Below are 7,500 nucleotides of genomic sequence, written 5' to 3' on the forward strand. Positions count from 1 at the left end.
TCGGCGTCGAAAGAAGCCGAGCCAAAAAAAGTTAAAGTACAAACGTGCAAGCATACTAACCTAACCCTAGGTAAGGCATGTCAGAGCGAAAGACAGTAATTTCGAATGAGCCAAGAAAGAGCGGTGCGGGGCCGGTCGGAGCGCACCCTTTTCTCGGTGGCTGGCGGGCGAGAGAGTGCTGCGTCGCCGGCATCGGCGTCGAAAGAAGCCGAGCCAAAAAAAGTTAAAGTACAAACGTGCAAGCATACTAACCTAACCCTAGGTAAGGCATGTCAGAGCGAAAGACAGTAATTTCGAATGAGACAAGAAAGAGCGGTGCGGGGCCGGTCGGAGCGCACCCTTTTCTCGGTGGCTGGCGGGCGAGAGAGTGCTGCGTCGCCGGCATCGGCGTCGAAAGAAGCCGAGCCGAAAAAAGTTAAAGTACAAACGTGCAAGCATACTAACCTAACCCTAGGTAAGGCATGTCAGAGCGAAAGACAGTAAACTCGAATGAGCCATGAAAGAGCGGTGCGGGGCCGGTCGGAGCGCACCCTTTTCTCGGTGGCTGGCGGGCGAGAGAGTGCTGCGTCGCCGGCATCGGCGTCGAAAGAAGCCGAGCCAAAAAAAGTTAAAGTACAAACGTGCAAGCATACTAACCTAACCCTAGGTAAGGCATGTCAGAGCGAAAGACAGTAATTTCGAATGAGCCAAGAAAGAGCGGTGCGGGGCCGGTCGGAGCGCACCCTTTTCTCGGTGGCTGGCGGGCGAGAGAGTGCTGCGTCGCCGGCATCGGCGTCGAAAGAAGCCGAGCCAAAAAAAGTTAAAGTACAAACGTGCAAGCATACTAACCTAACCCTAGGTAAGGCATGTCAGAGCGAAAGACAGTAATTTCGAATGAGCCAAGAAAGAGCGGTGCGGGGCCGGTCGGAGCGCACCCTTTTCTCGGTGGCTGGCGGGCGAGAGAGTGCTGCGTCGCCGGCATCGGCGTCGAAAGAAGCCGAGCCGAAAAAAGTTAAAGTACAAACGTGCAAGCATACTAACCTAACCCTAGGTAAGGCATGTCAGAGCGAAAGACAGTAATTTCGAATGAGCCAAGAAAGAGCGGTGCGGGGCCGGTCGGAGCGCACCCTTTTCTCGGTGGCTGGCGGGCGAGAGAGTGCTGCGTCGCCGGCATCGGCGTCGAAAGAAGCCGAGCCGAAAAAAGTTAAAGTACAAACGTGCAAGCATACTAACCTAACCCTAGGTAAGGCATGTCAGAGCGAAAGACAGTAAACTCGAATGAGCCAAGAAAGAGCGGTGCGGGGCCGGTCGGAGCGCACCCTTTTCTCGGTGGCTGGCGGGCGAGAGAGTGCTGCGTCGCCGGCATCGGCGTCGAAAGAAGCCGAGCCGAAAAAAGTTGTACAAACGTGCAAGCATACTAACCTAACCCTAGGTAAGGCATGTCAGAGCGAAAGACAGTAATTTCGAATGAGCCAAGAAAGAGCGGTGCGGGGCCGGTCGGAGCGCACCCTTTTCTCGGTGGCTGGCGGGCGAGAGAGTGCTGCGTCGCCGGCATCGGCGTTGAAAGAAGCTGAGCCGAAAAAAGTTAAAGTACAAACGTGCAAGCATACTAACCTAACCCTAGGTAAGGCATGTCAGAGCGAAAGACAGTAATTTCGAATGAGCCATGAAAGAGCGGTGCGGGGCCGGTCGGAGCGCACCCTTTTCTCGGTGGCTGGCGGGCGAGAGAGTGCTGCGTCGCCGGCATCGGCGTCGAAAGAAGCCGAGCCAAAAAAAGTTAAAGTACAAACGTGCAAGCATACTAACCTAACCCTAGGTAAGGCATGTCAGAGCGAAAGACAGTAATTTCGAATGAGCCAAGAAAGAGCGGTGCGGGGCCGGTCGGAGCGCACCCTTTTCTCGGTGGCTGGCGGGCGAGAGAGTGCTGCGTCGCCGGCATCGGCGTCGAAAGAAGCCGAGCCAAAAAAAGTTAAAGTACAAACGTGCAAGCATACTAACCTAACCCTAGGTAAGGCATGTCAGAGCGAAAGACAGTAATTTCGAATGAGCCAAGAAAGAGCGGTGCGGGGCCGGTCGGAGCGCACCCTTTTCTCGGTGGCTGGCGGGCGAGAGAGTGCTGCGTCGCCGGCATCGGCGTCGAAAGAAGCCGAGCCGAAAAAAGTTAAAGTACAAACGTGCAAGCATACTAACCTAACCCTAGGTAAGGCATGTCAGAGCGAAAGACAGTAATTTCGAATGAGCCAAGAAAGAGCGGTGCGGGGCCGGTCGGAGCGCACCCTTTTCTCGGTGGCTGGCGGGCGAGAGAGTGCTGCGTCGCCGGCATCGGCGTCGAAAGAAGCCGAGCCGAAAAAAGTTAAAGTACAAACGTGCAAGCATACTAACCTAACCCTAGGTAAGGCATGTCAGAGCGAAAGACAGTAAACTCGAATGAGCCAAGAAAGAGCGGTGCGGGGCCGGTCGGAGCGCACCCTTTTCTCGGTGGCTGGCGGGCGAGAGAGTGCTGCGTCGCCGGCATCGGCGTCGAAAGAAGCCGAGCCGAAAAAAGTTGTACAAACGTGCAAGCATACTAACCTAACCCTAGGTAAGGCATGTCAGAGCGAAAGACAGTAATTTCGAATGAGCCAAGAAAGAGCGGTGCGGGGCCGGTCGGAGCGCACCCTTTTCTCGGTGGCTGGCGGGCGAGAGAGTGCTGCGTCGCCGGCATCGGCGTTGAAAGAAGCTGAGCCGAAAAAAGTTAAAGTACAAACGTGCAAGCATACTAACCTAACCCTAGGTAAGGCATGTCAGAGCGAAAGACAGTAATTTCGAATGAGCCAAGAAAGAGCGGTGCGGGGCCGGTCGGAGCGCACCCTTTTCTCGGTGGCTGGCGGGCGAGAGAGTGCTGCGTCGCCGGCATCGGCGTCGAAAGAAGCCGAGCCGAAAAAAGTTAAAGTACAAACGTGCAAGCATACTAACCTAACCCTAGGTAAGGCATGTCAGAGCGAAAGACAGTAATTTCGAATGAGCCAAGAAAGAGCGGTGCGGGGCCGGTCGGAGCGCACCCTTTTCTCGGTGGCTGGCGGGCGAGAGAGTGCTGCGTCGCCGGCATCGGCGTCGAAAGAAGCCGAGCCAAAAAAAGTTAAAGTACAAACGTGCAAGCATACTAACCTAACCCTAGGTAAGGCATGTCAGAGCGAAAGACAGTAAACTCGAATGAGCCATGAAAGAGCGGTGCGGGGCCGGTCGGAGCGCACCCTTTTCTCGGTGGCTGGCGGGCGAGAGAGTGCTGCGTCGCCGGCATCGGCGTCGAAAGAAGCCGAGCCGAAAAAAGTTAAAGTACAAACGTGCAAGCATACTAACCTAACCCTAGGTAAGGCATGTCAGAGCGAAAGACAGTAATTTCGAATGAGCCAAGAAAGAGCGGTGCGGGGCCGGTCGGAGCGCACCCTTTTCTCGGTGGCTGGCGGGCGAGAGAGTGCTGCGTCGCCGGCATCGGCGTCGAAAGAAGCCGAGCCAAAAAAAGTTAAAGTACAAACGTGCAAGCATACTAACCTAACCCTAGGTAAGGCATGTCAGAGCGAAAGACAGTAATTTCGAATGAGCCAAGAAAGAGCGGTGCGGGGCCGGTCGAAGCGCACCCTTTTCTCGGTGGCTGGCGGGCGAGAGAGTGCTGCGTCGCCGGCATCGGAGTCGAAAGAAGCCGAGCCAAAAAAAGTTAAAGTACAAACGTGCAAGCATACTAACCTAACCCTAGGTAAGGCATGTCAGAGCGAAAGACAGTAAACTCGAATGAGCCATGAAAGAGCGGTGCGGGGCCGGTCGGAGCGCACCCTTTTCTCGGTGGCTGGCGGGCGAGAGAGTGCTGCGTCGCCGGCATCGGCGTCGAAAGAAGCCGAGCCGAAAAAAGTTAAAGTACAAACGTGCAAGCATACTAACCTAACCCTAGGTAAGGCATGTCAGAGCGAAAGACAGTAATTTCGAATGAGCCAAGAAAGAGCGGTGCGGGGCCGGTCGGAGCGCACCCTTTTCTCGGTGGCTGGCGGGCGAGAGAGTGCTGCGTCGCCGGCATCGGCGTCGAAAGAAGCCGAGCCGAAAAAAGTTAAAGTACAAACGTGCAAGCATACTAACCTAACCCTAGGTAAGGCATGTCAGAGCGAAAGACAGTAATTTCGAATGAGCCAAGAAAGAGCGGTGCGGGGCCGGTCGGAGCGCACCCTTTTCTCGGTGGCTGGCGGGCGAGAGAGTGCTGCGTCGCCGGCATCGGCGTCGAAAGAAGCCGAGCCAAAAAAAGTTAAAGTACAAACGTGCAAGCATACTAACCTAACCCTAGGTAAGGCATGTCAGAGCGAAAGACCGTAAACTCGAATGAGCCATGAAAGAGCGGTGCGGGGCCGGTCGGAGCGCACCCTTTTCTCGGTGACTGGCGGGCGAGAGAGTGCTGCGTCGCCGGCATCGGCGTCGAAAGAAGCCGAGCCGAAAAAAGTTAAAGTACAAACGCGATGCTAATGAGCGAGCCGTTGTCTCGACTAATATGTAGGGGGCGTTCGATCGAGCGTCTGGCTTGAGCGCTTGTCGGCCTAGCAGAACGGTCGCATTGTTATGCCCGGGTTTTAGGCACCGCTGCAGGCGGCCGGCAGAGCTCTTGTTTGTGCGAAACTGAATGGATCGAGCCCGAGAGAGGGCGAGCAAAGAAAAAACGCAAATCGTTCCGCCTGGCACTGCCGGCGAGAGCGTGGACGTCGCGGCCAGCGACTGTCGAAGCTGAGTACGGCCGCAGGCGATCGCCTCGGTCTTAAACGAATGCGACGAGCACGCGCCGGGCGGCCCAGCAAGGGCCGAGCGCAGCTGTCGCAGCTATCTGGTTGATCCTGCCAGTAGTGATATGCTTGTCTCAAAGATTAAGCCATGCAGGTGCAAGTACGAGTTCTCGTAAAGCGAAACTGCGAATGGCTCATTAAATCAGTCTTGGTTTATTTGGTCTCGTAAGCGAAGTGGATAACTGTGGTAATTCTAGAGCTAATACATGCATTAAGCGCCGACTTCGGGAGGCGCGCTTTTATCAGATCAAAACCGACCGGGTTCGTCCTGTGACGTTTGATGACTCTGGATAACCACGCGGATCGTACGGTCTCTGCACCGACGACGTATCATTCAAGTGTCTGCCCTATCAACTGTCGAAGGTACGCTACGTGCCTACCTTTGTGATAACGGGTAACGGGGAATCAGGGTTCGATTCCGGAGAGGGAGCCTGAGAAACGGCTACCACATCCAAGGAAGGCAGCAGGCGCGCAAATTACCCATTCCCGACACGGGGAGGTAGTGACGAAAAATAACAATACAGGACTCTAACGAGGCCCTGTAATTGGAATGAGTACATCCTAAAACTCTTAACGAGTATCCATTGGAGGGCAAGTCTGGTGCCAGCAGCAGCGGTAATTCCAGCTCCAACAGTGTATGCTAAAGTTGTTGCGGTTGAAAAGCTCGTAGTTGGATTTTGGGCGAGCGCCGCCGGTCCGTCGCAAGGCGTGTCACTGGTTGCGTTCGCCTCACCTTCGGTTCTCCGTCGGTGCTCTTGACTGAGTGTCGGCGGTGGCCGATAAGTTTACTTTGAAAAAATTAGAGTGTTCAAAGCAGGCTGTTCGCCTGCATAGTGTTGCATGGAATAATGGAATAGGACCTCGGTTCTATTTTGTTGGTTTTCGGAGCACGAGGTAATGATTAAGAGGGACAGACGGGGGCGTCCGTACTCTGCCGTTAGAGGTGAAATTCTTGGATCGGCGGAAGACGAACTACTGCGAAAGCATTCGCCAAGAATGTTTTCTTTAATCAAGAGCGAAAGTCAGAGGTTCGAAGACGATCAGATACCGTCCTAGTTCTGACTATAAACGATGCCAACTAGCGATCGGGAGGCGTTACCATGACGACCTTTCCGGCAGCTTCCGGGAAACCAAAGTCTTTGGGTTCCGGGGGAAGTATGGTTGCAAAGCTGAAACTTAAAGGAATTGACGGAAGGGCACCACCAGGAGTGGAGCCTGCGGCTTAATTTGACTCAACACGGGGAAACTCACCCGGCCCGGACACAGGTAGGATTGACAGATTGAGAGCTCTTTCTTGATTCTGTGGGTGGTGGTGCATGGCCGTTCTTAGTTGGTGGAGCGATTTGTCTGGTTAATTCCGATAACGAACGAGACTCTGGCATGCTAAATAGTTACGCGACCTTCTCGGTCGGCGTCTAACTTCTTAGAGGGACTAGTGGCGTTTAGCCACACGAGATTGAGCAATAACAGGTCTGTGATGCCCTTAGATGTCCGGGGCCGCACGCGCGCTACACTGAGTGAAGCAGCGAGTGTCTAACCTAGGCCGAAAGGTCCGGGTAACCCGTTGAACCTCATTCGTGATTGGGATAGGGACTTGCAATTGTTTCCCTTGAACGAGGAATTCCCAGTAAGCGCAAGTCATCAACTTGCGTTGATTACGTCCCTGCCCTTTGTACACACCGCCCGTCGCTACTACCGATTGAATGGTTTAGTGAGATCCTTGGATCGGCCCCGTCGCGGCTGGCAACGGCCGCGTCGGCGTGTCGAGAAGACGATCAAACTTGATCATTTAGAGGAAGTAAAAGTCGTAACAAGGTTTCCGTAGGTGAACCTGCGGAAGGATCATTACCGAAAGTGGTGGTAGGCCCCGGCCGACCGCGCACTTAATTGTCTTTGGGTGCCGCCGAGAGGGCGGCCGTCAATCGGGGTTCCGCCCCGTGCGACACGCGTAACACGTTGGCATAGCAAGGCAGCCGAGTGCGATGGTGGCTTCTGGGCACCGCGCTCGATGTGCCGCCGGCCCAGCCCGGCGGTCGCTCGGCGCCGTTTGTTGGTGTTTTTGTGCAGTTGTTGTCGGTGGTGGTTTTGTGGTCGATCCCACAGTGTGACGTCCGCGCGCTTCGGCGCCGGGCGAAACGTCGAGGACGACTCTTAACGGTGGATGCTCGGCTCGCGAGTCGATGAAGGACGCAGCCAAGTGCGAGAAGTAATGTGAATTGCAGAACACATTGAACGTCGACCTTCTGAACGCGAATTGCGGTCTCGGGTCAATCCCGGGACCGCGTCTGCCTCAGGGTCGCGTTCGTCCTCACCCGAGGGCCGTCGCCTGGCCTCTGCGAAGACGGCCGGGCGTCGCCCCAAGTTGAAGCGGTCGCCGAGCTTTCTCGGCGCGACCGCGTGTCCCGTACACCGCCGGCCCCTCGACGTGTTCAACTACGTTCGAGGGGCGGGTCCAGGTCGGTCGGTCCGGTCACGAGATCAAGACCGACCGTGGGCCAAGGCGGCGACGGTACGCGCTCGGTCGGCGCCGGCGGCGACGACTTGCGATGCCAGCGGGCCGTGTAAGAAGCGGCCCGCTTGACACATACGACCTGAGTTCAGGCGAGAGCACCCGCTGAATTTAAGCATATTATTAAGCGGAGGAAAAGAAACCAACAGGGATTCCCTGAGTAACGGCGAGTGAACCGGGAAGAGTCCAGCGTCGAATCTGCGCGCTTTTCTAGCG

At 55.6% G+C, this 7,500-nt stretch overlaps 2 non-coding genes and 1 pseudogene across 2 annotated transcripts; all 3 read left to right on the forward strand.

The window, feature by feature from the left end:
• Positions 1–4,813: 4,813 nt before the first annotated feature.
• On the forward strand, positions 4,814–6,623 carry LOC144420242 (small subunit ribosomal RNA). The gene has a single exon (XR_013474594.1). It is a non-coding gene; the product is annotated as a small subunit ribosomal RNA (ribosomal RNA).
• Positions 6,624–6,921: 298 nt separating this feature from the next.
• On the forward strand, positions 6,922–7,074 carry LOC144420148 (5.8S ribosomal RNA). Its single transcript, XR_013474507.1, has one exon. It is a non-coding gene; the product is annotated as a 5.8S ribosomal RNA (ribosomal RNA).
• A 288-nt stretch (positions 7,075–7,362) lies between these two features.
• Positions 7,363–7,500, forward strand: part of LOC144420405 (large subunit ribosomal RNA) — a 3,695-nt pseudogene continuing 3,557 nt past the window's right edge.

This window comes from Styela clava, chromosome 2 (assembly GCF_964204865.1).
Source record: "Styela clava chromosome 2, kaStyClav1.hap1.2, whole genome shotgun sequence".
NCBI classification, from domain to species: Eukaryota; Metazoa; Chordata; class Ascidiacea; order Stolidobranchia; family Styelidae; genus Styela; species Styela clava.